Below are 16,272 nucleotides of genomic sequence, written 5' to 3' on the forward strand. Positions count from 1 at the left end.
AGACACCCACTATAAAATTAAATTGAAGGACAGGCAGGTGGGAGAGAAATACTATTAACATTTTTCTCCATGTCAGCAGGCACTAATAGTTCAACGTTTTGCATTATAACACATGAGCTTTTGTAATTGTCTCACAGAGATGAAAGTTTGATGAGACAGATCTGAGGTTAGGGGTGTCTGAGATTTCCATCTGTCATCCTCTGGAAGTTTTCCTAATATCCAGGTTGTTGTACCTCAGCAGGGAGTCTGATGCTGCAACGCTGAATGCAGTTAAAGGTTGTGTTGGTCTGACAAATGATTAAATTACTCTATAATATATTTGAAGCATTATTTCAATATGAGGTTACATGTTTTTGCAATTTTGATTCACGCATGCTACTCGCAGCTCCCAGTAAGTTCAACCAGAGATGTGAGTGGTTGGTACATCTTAGAGCCAGACTTTTGTTAACCATCAACCAGTGGGTAGTATTCCTGTAAACAATTAAGCAGATGATTTCTTCTACCCCACAGCTGTGCTACCACAGGAAGTGGAATGATCATTGTACACCCGAAATGTGCTTTGGATGGATAAACACAGAGAAGCATGCAACTAAGACACAAAATGTTAATATTGTCTGACTCTTTATTTTTAAATAGGTGATAGAAAAACGTCAAAAAGCATAAACAGTAATTTAACCGCTCTTTCAAATTAATGAATCTGCCATAGGATAAAGTTCTATTAATACCAGATCTCTAGTAATGGATAAAACCAGACCTAGATAGATTAATTCATAAAAGAGAAACAATACCCATGGCATTGGCAGGAATAGTACATGCTGTCAGAAAATGGCAGGAAAATTCATAAAACTGCTACAATAAAATAGCTTATAAAGATTTCTATCTTATAAAAATATAAGGAAATATGAGAAAATATATTAACATGCAAAATTCCAAACTAAAAGATGCCATTGCATGCCAACATTTATTTTCTAGCTCATCAGAAATTGCTTGCAAACTTTGTATAATGAGGAGTAGGAAAGCAGAGGGAATAGGAAAACAGTTTCTTACTTTTTTTCCTTTTTCCAAATCTCATCATTTTAATAGTATTTAGAAGAATGAGAAATTTTTACCACCTCAGTTCATCAATTTTACATCAGTCAGTGTAGCCTAAACTTGACATTTATAATCTGTGGATATTCCACCCCAAAACAGGCATGGAAGACCTAAAAGATTCTCGTACAAATGATTATGTATGTCTTTTCTATGCTTCTTACTGCAAATGGTACATAAACTGAGCGGTGAGAATCACACCTGCCTGTCTCAAACACGTAAGAGCACATCACCTGAGAATGCCATATTGAAATGTAGCAATACACAGCACTGTCTTAAAAGATCTGCTGATTTATTGATGTTTATGCTTTCATTTTAATAGCAAATATCTAGTTTTGTCTCAAACACATGCAAATAAAGTCACCCTTTATGTCAACAAATTATGTTTTCTGTACTTCATTTTCATGCCAATGGGAAAGATGTTGCAAGAAAAGTAGTTTGAGGATGGTCAAAGAGAATTGCAATTAATCTGCCAGAAAGAGTTATGGTAAATATTATTATTATGATTATTAATGATTTGTAAAGCGCTGTAAATCTCCATGACAGTAATTACGATGGTTTGTATATATAAATTTGGCATTCTGCATATACAAGCACTTGGGCTTGAACTCTTCCTAGATCATTAGGAAACTAGAGGTCATATCATTGGTCACTTGAAAAGTAATTTCCTGCAGATTTTCAGGCGATTCTCAGATTTATCCTCACTGTAAAAAGGTACTAATGATTTCTCCCCAGGCAAACCACCTTACACAGAGGCTGTGATTAACAGCCCTTTCAGTACAGTGCCCCAGAGTTGCAGAAGACACGGCAAGTCTGGAACCCCTTTTGTGTCAGTCACAAGGGAAAACTGGGTGGGTACAGCCTGCCGGAGATGAGGAGGTGGCAGGCTGAGGACCCATGTTCTACATACGTTGGTAAAGTTTCCAAAGATAAACTGAATCTGTGGAAAGCATTAATCTTCAGGGGGCTCCTCTAGGCTATGTGTCACTTTAATGTGTTGTGAAAGACAGTGGGATTGAAATGATCTGCCGTTCTCATGCTGATCCTCCGTGCAGAGGAAAACCTCCAAGAGAGGGGTCTGCTTCTTCCCAACTCCCTCTCTCCAGGCTTAGACTCAGATCTCTGGAAATCTGTGATTCCAGGTAGGGGATTCCCACAAAGCATGACTTGCTGTTAAAAGAGGAGAGAGGCGGGTTCCCATCTCTTGCAAGGAATCAATAACCTTTCTGCTGGCAGTTGTTCAGCTGCATTTGGTGCTCTGCCCTCTTTTTCAGTAGATTCCTGTTTCAGTGATAAGCAAAAAGGACATTACAAGTCAATTCCATTGAAGATTAAAACCAAGTGTCCTCTGATCAGCTAAATAAGCACTTTCTGCAATCTAAATGCCCGACAAAAATAATTCACCTATTCCATCATCTCTCCTACTAAAACGCCCGACCTTTTATCTCAGCCAAGAGCTTCGCTGCCCCACGCTTGCAGGAGCACCCCTGGGAGCAGCTGGAGGTGTGAGGGGGGAACATATGTTTTGCAAACACACAGCAGAGTACAGCTCTTCTAAGGGAATGGACACACACGGGTTCAACTGATGCCAGCGTCTGCAAGGCAAAGCAGTAACACTGATGTTGAATCTCACTACTCAATGCCGCCTAAACAGGGAGTGCCCGAGCTAGTTGGGCTCTGACATGACATTATTTCTCTATCAAAAAATAAAATAAAGCCATTGGGAGTACTTTATCCACTCTATTATGACTGAGTTCAATAGCCTTGCGATTCCAAGCTTTGGAGTGATGGCTTTACGAGAACATCAAAAGCGGAGAGCCTGACCAACCCTCCTGGATACACACACGCTTCTCCTACAAGGAGCCCTGAGCGGCTGCAGGCAGTGTCCATTGGGAGCTTCCCAAAAGAGAGCCCATCCTGAATTATGAGCGGGCCCACACACGCACACACTCAACTTCACAGTCCATTGCTTTCCCAGGAGCGGAGTCTGTGCTGTCTGCACCAAGGCAATATATCTCTTTATGGCCTGCCAGTGACTTTACAGAGAGATAAACAAAGCATTTAAATCAAAAGGAGATGGAGCAAAAGAAAAAGTTTGGCACCCCAGAACACATGCCGCTATTTATTTTTTAACCCTTCATGACAAACAGGAAAGCAAGGAGTTTCTTACGCAGGATCTGCCAACTGACAACCACAGGAGAAACGGGAAACCCAAGGGTGGAAATATAAAGAATTCTCCTAAACTTCAAAATTTACGCAAAATCTCTGTTCAGTGAAGAAAGGACTTGCACTCGTTTAAAAAAATCTGAGGAATGGATATAGCATTGAATTGAGCTGGAGGAGATGGCACTAAATTGAGCTGTAGGATAAGCGGTCTTAAAGCAGAACAGTCTGAATTTGCAACCCAGGATGTGATGCAAGAATGTCTTTGCCTCACCAACATCGACTGTAAATTTAGGGGGGCAAGGAGGAACATCAACTTCATGTGTATAGAATCAAGAATGAGACGGTCATCCAGATGAGAGTCTATGGAGGTTCTGTGATATAAATAAAACCAAAATAATACCAAATCATCACATATTGTCCTGAGCTGCTTTTCAACTGTGGAGCCTTTTGGACAGGCAATAGCAAGTAGGACCATAGCTCCATCAGTGACTGGATTTAATCATTTTAGAATTCAGTGGAAAGTTGACATTTTCAAAGGAATAATAATCCAGAGCTTCTACCAAGTAGGAAAACATCAGGAGGACCCAAAGCATCCTGGTGACTCATTTCTTTACGAGTTTCATCATTTCCCTGCCCCATAGCATGTTTCATGGATGTGGGACATGATTTGTATATTTGGTGCTAGAAGAATGTCTAAATCAATTGAACAACATCCCTCCCTCTTCATATAGAGACTGAAACTCCTTCACCTTTTCACTGAAAGTGAATATGCTTGAGGTTTCCCTTCATTCCCTCCTAGAAAACTTCTTCTGTCAGCAAGACAAAACCTCCACTTGTACCTCCAGAGAAACTAGCCCAAATACTGCTCAGCAGCCACTGCTGTACAGAAGTGAAAGAAAGCTTGTTGGGATAGATTTCACAGGACCAGGTCATTCAGCTTCAGACAAAAAAAGAGGGTAAGGGCTTAGGGGGTGCCCATTCACTCATGTAAGCCAGTATCTGCTTTTTTCATACCCACAAGACCAAGCCAGATGCTTCCAGATGTGTGCACAAACTGCTTGAAAAGCCACCAACTTGTGCATGCAAAAAGGTTATCTGTGTGAACATGTACAGGCCACTTCTTCATCTCCAGCTCCCTGTTTGCAGCCAGAAAGTCTTCTTTTTATGAGAGGGTATTTTCTAAGAAGGCAGGTTCTTTCACTAAAATTCTAGCCCATACAACACAATCTTACGTCAACCCTCCCAAATCCTTATCCAAGTGATGCTGCTATTATAAAAGGCTTGCTTCAGGTCAGGTTACTGCATAAGATGATTTGCAAAATTAAGAACTAGAATGAGAATGAAGCTGCAAACCCTTTCCCACCTGCCCAAATGCTCAGAGATTTCCCTCACCGCAACTGCACAGCAGCTGAAACCCACCAGCTTCAGAAGGACTATTCCTGATTATACCTGTGTAAAAGTCAGAGGCCAGAAGTCCAAACTCAGCCCAAAGTAAAACAGATTCTCCCTTGTGCCCGTGACCACAAATCTCACCAGAGCAATGCCAGCACCTCAGCACAAAAAGCTGCTTTTCAGATGCTTTCTGGCTGCTTTCACAATTCTTTTCACCCAAAACTCAGAGTGCATAAGAACAACTCCATATTCTTCTGAGGTTTTTTTTTTTTTAATTATTATTTCTAACATTTTGGGGTATTTTTTTTTTCTCTGTGATCACAGCTGAACTTCCTACTACCCCAGAGGGAGTAGAGAGCAATAACTTTAAATGGCCTCGTAGATGCAGCCATGGCCTCAAGCCAGCACTAATTTCCAATCTTTTTATACTGAAGAAAGAGGGTGAAGAAAAAAAGGAAAAAAAAAATGGAAAAAGGAAGAATGGAAACCAGAAAAACCAGAAATATCCCTTAATGCTAGTGAGAATTGGAAAGTCCTGTTGGTGGTTTCAGTGACAGGTTTAAGCTTCTATTAAAAAAAAAGAGAAGAATTTGGAATATCTGTTTAAAATGAGAGTGAATATTTTTCCTTAGACACAGAACATGCTTGTGACATCCAGGTCTTTGCGTTCTGCAGGCAGGATGGAATTTTACTGACCAAATAAAGGATCGTCACTACTTAAGCACAGCAAACATTTGTAAAAACATATTAAACATGTCATAAATTAACTGAACTTGGGAGCCTGTAAACACTCACTTGAACTTACAGTTCTTTGATTTCACCAGCAGAGCCAGATATCTGGATACCCAGAGGATCCCAAATTCATCCCTTAACTTGAGAAAGCATTGGCTTTTTAACTCCTTTTTCATTTTCTCAACTCCTTTGGGCCTACTTAGTCTACTCACCATCCCTTTCCCTCACAGTGGGTGAAAATGAAGAGCACTGTGGAAAAGGTAACTTTCTGCAACACCTTCCCAAAAGCTCTCAATTTCCAAACTCAGACTTTTACCATTATTGGGGAAAAAATGCATTTGCAGCAAGTGCTAGTCAAGACAAAGTAAAACTTTATATCACACAAGGAACAGATGCAAATCAAAATAAAACTCCAAGAGGAATTTAGCAAGGAAGTATGGAGTTACCCACACAGATATTTAGCCAAGAAAATGGAGATACTCCTGTAGAGAGCACTGTGACCACAGCCTCTGAGAGCCGAAGCGCCAGGCTGGCAGCAGCGATGTGCTCAGGTCTTATCCCTGCTGGAGGAGACATGGGTCTGGAGCACAAGCTGCGGACTGATGGAGAGCACAAGCACCATTTCCTTACAAACTGGTCTCTACTACAGTTAGGTCCCAATGAGTTCCTCAGGTGAGGATGGCCGCACTGCATAATAACATCATGTCAGCACAAGGCGACAGAACTAAAAGATGCTGACAGCCTTCTAATCTGTTTTTTTCCCCACTTTGTTGCCTCCCCTCTACCTGAAGCACATGTTTAATCTTTCCATGCAGCAGCATCACTCAGATGGATTCAGCCTGCAGCCCTGCTCACCTTCTGGTCAGGATTTCTGCATAGGAGTGGAAGGTAGGGCTGAAGCAAAACAAGAGTTAAGAGTTCAGCATAATACTACAAATATAACACGGAGTTAAATCTAAATTGAGGAGGTCTGGCAGGTAATCCAGACTTGGTCCAAAGGGAGTTACAGAAAGAACAGTAATATGCCCAAAGGTGTGAGGAAATGCAGAGTATAAAAATTAACAAGTCATAGAATCTTAGAATGGTTTGGGTTGGAAGGGACCTTAAAGATCATCCAGTCGCAACCCCCCCTGCCACAGACAGGGACACCTTCCACTAGCCCAGGTTGCCCAAAGCCCCGTCCAACCTGGCCTTGAACCCTGCCAGGGAGGGGGCAGCCACAGCTGCTCTGGGCAACCTGTGCCAGGGCCTCAGCACCCTCACAGGGAAGAATTTCTTCCTCATATGTAATCTAAATCTGCCCTCTGTCAGTTTAAAACTGTTACCCCTTGTCCCATCCCCACACCCCCTGATCAAGATCCCCTCCCCATCTCTCCTGCAGCCCCTTTCCGCCCTGGGAGGCCGCTCTCAGTCTCCCCGGAGCCTTCTCTTCTCCAGCTGAACCCCCCAACTCTCTCAGCCTGTCCTCACAGGGGGTTGCTCCAGCCCCCCTGAGCATCTTCGTGGCCTCTTCTGGCCCCACTCAAGCAGGTTCGTGTCCTTCTGATGTTGGTACCCCCAGAGCTGGACACACACTGCAGGTGAGGTCTCATGAGCGCAGAGCAGAGGGGGAGAATCCCCCCCTTCGACCTACTGCCCACACTGCTCTTCATGCAGCCCAGGACACATTTGGTTTTCTGGGCTGCAGACACACACTGCTGGCTCATACTGAGTTTTCCATCCACTAATACCCCCAAGTCCTTCTCCTCAGGGTTGCTCTCAATCCACTCCTCACCCAGCCTGTATCTGTGCTTGGGATTGCCTCGACCCATGTGCAGGACCTTGCACTTGGCCTTGTTGAACCTCATGAGGTTTGTATGGGCCCACCTCTCCGGCCTGTCATGGTCCCTCTGGATGGCACATCCCTTCCCTCCAGCGTGTGACCACACCATACAGCTTGGTGTTGTCAGTGAACTTGCTGGAGGTGCCTCAGTTCCATGGTCCATGTCATCAACGAAGATGTTAAACAGCGTTGGTCCCAAGCCGACCCCTGAGGAACGGCACTTGTCACTGCTCTCCACTCATTCGATCATATCAAGTAAGGGACAACAAAAAGAGATCCCTTGTCCTTGCACTTTGGTTTCTTTCTGTCCTGTGTTCAAGCTTTCCAAATTCACTAGAGAGACTCTGACAATAAACAAAATTTTCTTGTGAGGTTGCATGTCTTGCATCCCCTGGAAGAGGCAGCAAGCCACACTGTCTCCTTTTAATCTCAGTAATTAGTCTCCATGGCTGTCAGGCATTTTATTGCCTTAGGTGATGCAAAACTGAATCTGGATTCCTAAATCACGGCCATCAGATCCAAAGTTTAACTGCAGACAAAACAACAAATGTTAGATTCCCCAAAGCCTGCCACTAAAGCCAAGAAAATTGCTGCTACTGCTTCTAGTTCAAAGTCTTCCTATCTGCCTTGGACAATCCTGGTGAGCACTAGATAGAAAACTGGAACAGCAAAGCAGTAAAACATGGTCAGAAATAACAGTAACAGGAACTCCTTGGAACAGAGCTGTAGGGCTGATGGGACAATTAATGTTGGGTGACAAAGTGCTTCTTCATTGTCAAAGATACACAAGCATTGCTCCACCCACCATTTCAAGTCCTCAATAGGAGAGCAATTTCCAGACATCTAACTCCTACTGATTTCTCAGTGATTTGAATGGAATTAGAGCCCAGACAGTAGTCAAAGAATCCCTCATGCAGTCCCTTAAGCTTTTAAGTGCATAAGGAACATTTAAATACAGGGTAACAGAAATACGTCAGGTGACCAGTTCCCTTCCAAAACTGGACTTTGTTTGCCTGCTTGTTTCTTCCTAACTATTGGACAGAGAAAAACAACTAAAAATCTGGGCCGGTGTGCCTAAACCTCCCACACAGACACCTCGCTCACCCCAGACTCCTTTGCACAGAGACCCAATGTCACCCGCAGACTGGCAGCACAGAAGCAGCATTTCTCTTCTGTGGCAGCAGGCTCAAGGCCACCATGTGAAATGTGGCCCTAGGACCAGATGTTGCCTCCTAATGTGCACATGCATCTTTTCCCTCCCAATGCCGACTGCTCCTGTTGGTCTCATGCCAAAGATCCCCTCATGAGACACACACACGTCCCTGTTCTTTCACCTCCCTGCACTGGGGTAAGTTGGGAGTAATTCTTTAACATCATAATTGCTCGGGTATAGTTGTAAGTAAATCAATCTCAGTGTGCCAAAACGTACTGTAAGTTTAAAATAAGTAAAAAAAACCAAAACAAAATCAAAACACCCAAACAACAAAAATAGTCAATTTTTCAGCATTTTATATCAGCTGTGGACCCATGCAGAAACTGAGGCAATTTGGTCAAAAAAACAGATGTTAACTGAGGAGACGCATCCCGCAGTGCAGGTCCTTGGCAGTAATGAACAAGCTGTGCTAAGAATCTTGTGCATCTAAATTGCCTTTAGAGGAAAACTGTCCCTGAGAGCAAAGACTGGAAGGTATTTGGGACAGGGACCAACTCAATTGCTCTTTGTATAGGATGCCAATGCCCAGGCACATAATTCCTAATTATAAACAAAACAAGAAGATTGTTGTCAGGAAAGATCACACTGTAGAGAAGTTCTATGTAGGAGGCTTAGGGTTATGTAGGTGCCATTCCCAGTCCTGGCAGGCACCCTTTAGAGGTCACTTTAACACTCTGAAGAGGCTGTTTCTGCATCTGCGGAGTCTCATCAGATGGCCTTGCTCCATCAGACAGCTTGTGAGCCTCTTGCTTTGAATGTGGTTTGAAATCCCCAAACGAAGGTGCCCAGTAAGAACAAACAAACAAGAAGATAAATTACTGATCGCCCAGCTTTAAGCTTCTGTTTGAAAAACAACACTGAGAAACTCAAGAGATGCCATCGTGCAAGTAGAGTGAATGAGCAGAGCTGCACCTAGCAAGAAGCCCAGTTCAGCCAGAAGCTCACCTGAGGGCAGCAATGTTTCTGGGGGAGACACCTCACTGTTTTTTTGGAAAGTGCTTGCACAGGTCAGTATTTTGCCGGGCTGATCCGAGGCCAGTGAGGAAAATGGTAACTGTTTCTTTTTTTTTTTTTTTTCATCTCTTCCCTACATCTCCTCCCTAACAACTTCGGCTGCAGTCACATTCTATTTTTTCCCCTTACAATTGTTTCAATAGATTCTTTATGGTTTATGGGTTGGTTTTTGGTGTTGGTGTCCCCCACCCCCCACCCCCCCACCCCGCCTTAAACTGAAGCCTGAAAGCCTGAAATATGCTCTGAATTAGGAAAAAGCTCCATGTCACTGGGGATTGGACTGCTGCTGAACTGTTCCGTGTGTGTCTGCGCGCAACCTCCTGGCCAAAAATGCCTCGGGGGCTCTCCCTAACTGTTGGGGTCCTAAAAAGGGTCCGTTTCTCCTGCTTGGCCACCCTCCGAAACGGCTTGGTGTTGGGGGGGAGGTTTCTCCACCCCCACTAACACCACACTCCCTCTATAGCACATCTGTCCAAGCTTGCTCACTGCTGGCCCTTTCCTTCCCCATATGCTACAGGCATTTTTGGCCTGACTGAATCCTTAGTGCATTAAGCAGGAGGCCCCTGGTTCAAGAAAGCTCCCCAATTTATAATATGTAGTGCAGAAGAAATGGTGTGCGCAGCAGTGGGGTGAGAAGAAGGGATCAGCAAGGAGAAAAAAAAAAAAAAAAAAGGTGTGTTTGGGGAGGGGGATCATCTTGCCTGTTACCTTTATCAGAAAAGAAGTAAATTGACTGCAGGAAAGCAACACACAGCTTTGGCTTTTAACCTTTTGTGTTCCCCAGGCAAAGCGTGAAGGTGGGATTTTACAGAGGCTTGCTGCTTGTAAGCACCAAATCAGAGGTCTCCTTGGTTCATAAAGTCTCTGTCTCTAGTTAGGGTAGTTTATACTGGGATGATGCAGCTGTGTAGCAAAACAGGACACATGAACACACACCATCGTTCCCCCTAAGAAACCTTCTGGATATAGCTTTGTTTGGTCCCAGGTTTAAACCTGGAATTTGGGAAACAGTCGGTGCAGCTGGAAAACATCCCGTCTGGATTGTGCTGGTCCAGCCCTAGCGAGGGTCATGCGCTGGGGCAGCCAGCTCCACTGCGCAACCTCCCTCAGACCTACCATCAGGCTACCTAATTCTGCATCCCAGCTCCCAATGCTGAACACACACATCAGCAGTGAGGACTCAGCTCTTGTTACTTGGACAATTGCTTCCTGCTGCTCAGACACACAAAGGAACACCATGTAAGGGAAGTCAGGGTGCCGTGAAGGCAGAAAAGCTGCCAACCTCCGCTTCTTCTCTCACCTTGTCATTAGGGTGATTCTTAATAAAATTATTTAACGGCCAATGTACAGGTATCCAGCACACCATGGGCATTTAGTGGTGATGGTGGCCTTGTGTTTGGGTTTCCCCTAACTGCACAAGCTGGGCTTCACGAGATCCCTGGGGGAAGGCAGTTGGCAGGGGGATAACACGGGGCCAGGCCGCCAGCCCCTGCTCGGCTGCACCTCACCCAGCAGAGCCTCCCCTCTAGGTCAGCACAGGCCAGTCCTGAGGCATCACTACAAAAGCATTTCAGGTTGAAAGGGCAGAAATGCGTTTTGTTCTTTGGTTTTGTTTTTTTTTTTTTCTAAACAATGTCATGAAATTTCAAATGCTGACAGTCTTAAGATATTTGGCCTTTCCAGAGGCCACTTCCATTTACTCAAAACCCATGTGCAGCAACTATGCTTACACTACCTTTATGTCCCCTTTAGACTTCTAGGTTCATGCACGAAAAACAAATCCCATTCAATGACATTTATATTCTTCTAGTCACAATTCTAGAAAGAAAGGGGGAAGACAGGATTACATCCTAAATTATCCTTGTTTCAGCAATGAGATGTTCATCAGTCTCAGGAAGCTGTAGGTGTCTAGACCTCTTAGGCACTTTGAAAATCCCAGCCTGCCTTGAACTTCACATCAAAAAGTCACCTCTGATTTAAAACAAGAGGACTCAGTTTCCTGGAAGCAGTGTTCATCTGCTACTAGAGAGCCTGGGAATGGAAAGATGTATATGTACCATCACACCACTTCGGTTGCAGTTATCTCACAGTCAACTGTGAATAACAAATTAAGCCGTTTAAAAACCTAAGCACATTAATTACTAATCACAGCACAGTGAAGAAGTAAAACAAAGGTAGAGAAACGTATGAGAACCACAACACATCTGCTGAGGAAAACTACAACCAGGGCAGGGGGGGAGTCCCCATCCCTGGAGGGGTTGAAGAGTCGGGCTGACCCAGCGCTGAGGGATCTGGTGGAGTTGGGAACGGTCAGGGTGAGGGTCATGGTTGGACTGGAGGAGCTTCAAGGGCTTTTCCAACTGAGATGATCCTGTGCTTCTGTGATCACATTGAACAAATCTTCCCAGTTGTCTACTGTTCAAATAGCAGAGATGAGGCACGCACAACACTTGCCTCAAAACCTGAAGGTTATTTCAGTTGAAAGGGCACCTGGCCTGGTTATATAAACTGATTATCTTATATAATACAGAATAACCTTGATGTAACTACTTAACCTGACTTGTTCCTTGCCTATTGTAAGACGTATAATAGTCACCTTGCACAAGTATTAGATGAATAAAATCTGTCATGATTATAAGAACGTAGATGCATCTACAGCATCATCTCTCTGAAAAACACAGTAGACAAATGATCAACACTCCATCTACCTGCCAATTGCTAATATTTTATTCAGTCTAATCTTTAAATGCACTTACAAGTACAAACTAAGCTATAAGAGCCAGAAGACAGCCAAAGCTGCAGTCTAGCCTGTTCCCTCACACCAAGGGCAATACAAAATAGTCCTAGACCATCCCTGACAGATTACTAACTTGCTATTCAAGACCTCCAAGGAAGTAGATCCAGTAACCTTCTCACACAGCTTATTTTAGTACTGAAATATCCTTGAAGCTAGAAACTAGAAAGCTTTTTCTAATATCAAAACTAAACACTTTCTGTTAAAAATTATGCCAATTATTTTTCTCCTACTCATTGCTGCTATGAAGAACAATTCATCATCATTCTCTTCTCTTTCTAGCAATGTTTTACATGTTGGAGGAATGTTATCACGTCCTGTCAGTCTTCCCTTCTCTAGACTAAACAAATCCAGTTCTTTCAATCTTTCCTCATAGGTTGGATTTTCCAAACCTCTTATCATTCCTATGGCTCTCATTTACTCCCTCTCCAATTTGTCAAGATTTTTCTTGAACAGCACAACCAAAGCAGAATGCAGCCAAGGCTGTATGAAGGTTGCCTGAAAAGCAAAATTTACCCCCGTTTTTTTACCCACAAGTCCCGCTAAAACTCTCTGTTGCATAAGTTGTCTTTTCTGAAGCAGTTTTATGATGTTATATCATGTTCAGTTTATGATTTTCTGGCACTCTGCATCCTTAATTATCTTTTCTTTTTTAATACTGCTTCTCTTGCAAAGTATTTTCTGTTTTGCATTCTATTCTGTACTTGCATTTATTTCCTTAACCATTATGATTTGGTTTTATCACATTTCAAGTTGTTAATTTCATATAACCAGGTATAAAAATCATTCAGAGTTCTGCTTCTCCTTTCCACAATGCTTCAATCCCACCCAACATAACCCCAGAATATTTCTTTGTATGCATTTTAAACCATCATGAAAGACAGTCACTGAAGTACTGAGCACTTCCCAACCCAGGGCAGAGCCCTGAGGGGCCCCATTTGATATGCCCTCCCACCTTGACAGGAAACTTTCTACATTCACTTTTTGAGTCTTAATTGACAACTAGTCATGCCCCCACAATGTGGCAATTTGGAACGGAGCACGTATCTCTACTTTGACCATGAGGATGCCACGAATGGCAGTATCCAAAGCCTTACTAAAAATCAACAAACATCAAATCCATTTCTTGTTTTTTATTTACTAGTTCATCTACCCTGCAAAGAAATTGTACTGGTTTGACATGATTTGCTCTTGATAAATCCATATTTGCTGTTTCTTATTAACTTCTTATTCTCTGAGTGCTTGTAACAACTAATTCTAGAAACTTTTTGGGTATTGAAGTTAGTTTTACTGTTCCATAATCCCCCTGGTTCTCATTTTCCCCCCATTTAAAAATAGACCTTATGTTTACCCTTCCCAGGGCCTCTGGCTCTACCTTGGTCATCTGTGAACTCTGAAAGATAATCTCTAATCACACTGGGATTGTTTCAGCTAGATCCTGAAGTACTCCAGGGTAGATTTCATCAGGTCCTGCTGAATTGCAGAATATCTAAATTATCTAAATTTTAGCCAGCGTAGTCTTTTGCTATTTTAGATGATCCCCTTGTTAAAACTGACTGCATTAGTGTACAAACAGAATCAACCTTTTTTTGGAGAAGCAACCAAAAAAGGCATTGAATACTTCATTCTCTGTATCATTTGTTATTTCCTCTCCTTCCTTTTTAAGTAATGCACTAACTATTCTAACAGTTGTTGTTCTCATGTTTGCATTTATGTTTTTAAGGGGTTTTGACTCAGGGACTGATTTATGGGGGGTAAAGTAATGCAAGAGCAGATCTGTATTAGCTAGAAACTCAGATACTGTGAGCAGATGAGTTTATGCGTAATTTTTGGCTTAAAAAATAACTCAGAGCTATTTAAATTAAAAAAGACAACATTCTCCTAGAAATTAACACAAGTCTAAATAATATAAATACATATGCAAAAGCTTCTGCTTTCCTTTAAGAAAGTTTATCATGTAATGGGTATACACAAGACCATGTGTGTATGCTTGTGCCTGTGTACGAGCTAATGACCCAAAGCATTTTGAAAAGCAAATTTATGTGTTAATGTGCTCAATATATAATTTCTCATCTAACTGACCGAATCATCTCCAAATACATTTTGTCCACATATGTCACAGAAAGAAAAGGAAGATGATGACAAAAGTACACAGTGCACTTTGAAAGCAAAAGAACTCAAAGTTAAGTACTTTTTTTTCCAACTGTAGCCATTAGCAAGAGATCCTTGGAAACCCTGAGGGTTTTATGAGGTTTGATGAGCTCTTAATTAGAAATAGCTGAAATGTGAACTGAGGACTCTGAACACTGTGTCTGGATGGAAACAGAAGGCTTCCTTCTGCCTGATTTCCTACTTAAAATAGGCTTATGTGCAAATTCGATTAAACCTGGCTAAGAATGATAATACTAAAGTGGACTGGTAGCACAGGGCCAAGTGTTTCTGATACAGACTGATTAAAAAGAATTTCTTCCCAAACTCAGACCAAAACATACTTTGATCAGAGAAGCAGGTAAATAGTTCAGAAGCTGGTTAGAGGCATCAAGAAAGGAAAGAAGGATAAGGCTGGGTCAGAGGAGGCCAGGAAAAGAAAAGGGGAATTTGAGAAAAGGAAAGAGTCAAGCAATCACAAAAGCTCTGAAAAGCATCTGGGAAAAAATCCCAGATTTTCAAAGAAAACCCGGTGCCTAGCTCTCTTTGGAGGTCTCAGCCTAAACTCTGAATTGGTGTAAATGAATGTTTCCAAGGCAGTATTGCCACTTCCTCCAGACAAGCTGCATCCTAGAAGCACAAAAGAAATCTGATTACTGAACTTGCTTGCCTGTAGCAGGATGATGGAACATCTTCTATCTCCTCTTTATTAACTCACAGACCCCGGATATAGAAGCCAAACTGCAGAGCACCTGGAAGCGCTGCAATCCTCTGCGCTCTCACAGCAGCCTCTGAATACGCTTACAGGAGCTCGGAGAATGTTCCCTTAAACATCTGAGGCTTTTTATCTATTTCCAAGCTGTACCTGAAAGCAATACATTCATCTCCTGCATATACATCTTAACTGTTTGCCTTTTCTTTGAATTTCAGGCCGCATTTGATTAACTCTGCAAAATATTTTGGGACGCAGTCCGTCTGGAACAACACACACAGAGCAGGTTATGATTATGCAGGGTGAACCCGCTCACTGAACATGAGACAGATTAGCAGCTATAGTAGACAGCCAATCTATTTAAGTCTTCTTCATTTCATTGTGATTTAATTTAATTAAAATACTGTGGGTTTTTTCCAGTGTATTACTTGAAAATCGGATTTCTTTTTAACCCGAAAAATTAGTATTATTATTTAAGAGTGCTCCTGTTCTGGACAAAAGCCCTCAATATTTTTGGTTAAAATTCTAAATTTTCAAAAAATTCCAGCTTCTAAAAATTACACCTCTGATGAGGATGATTCTTGTTCCCCATCCAAAGCTGAAAAAAAAGCTTAGAAATTCAAGGTTAAAGACTCTGAAAGTTGGTGAAAGACTTCTTTTAAGAAAATTACAGGCTGAGAGCAGAGTTAATGTTGTTTCCACTAGAAATATTAATGAAAAATTTTTGCTAATTACACACTGCCCTTTGGTTTTGCAGGGCCGTTCAGGCCCTTCTGTAGCTTATGAACATTTTACAGCTCCTACGAAACATCTGGACACGTGTGCTGGCTGCAGTGTCTCTCTGAACAGAAAGTGTGATGCTAAGGAAAAGAACTTCAGAGCAGTATTCAAATGATTGCGTGCAAAAATTTCCCAGGGGAAGGGGTGTCCTGCTCATGTAAGGACAGCAGCCACACCTTTCCAAACACCTTCGTTTCCCTCTTCAGGACATTATCCCATGCTAAGCTGCTGGACGCAGTTTTGGAAGCTGATGTGGAACGAACTGGGGGGGCGGCGAATGAATTGCATGACAAGCAGAAGAACTCTCCTCTAGCTTATGATTTCAACCTTTTGCTTCAGACAACCGAAGATAAGTATCAGCAGCTGGACCCCGAGTAAATCGCAGTCACTGAGCCTGTGTAAATACTGAG

The sequence above is a fragment of the Athene noctua genome, chromosome 20 (assembly GCF_965140245.1).
Source record: "Athene noctua chromosome 20, bAthNoc1.hap1.1, whole genome shotgun sequence".
Taxonomy (NCBI): domain Eukaryota; kingdom Metazoa; phylum Chordata; class Aves; order Strigiformes; family Strigidae; genus Athene; species Athene noctua.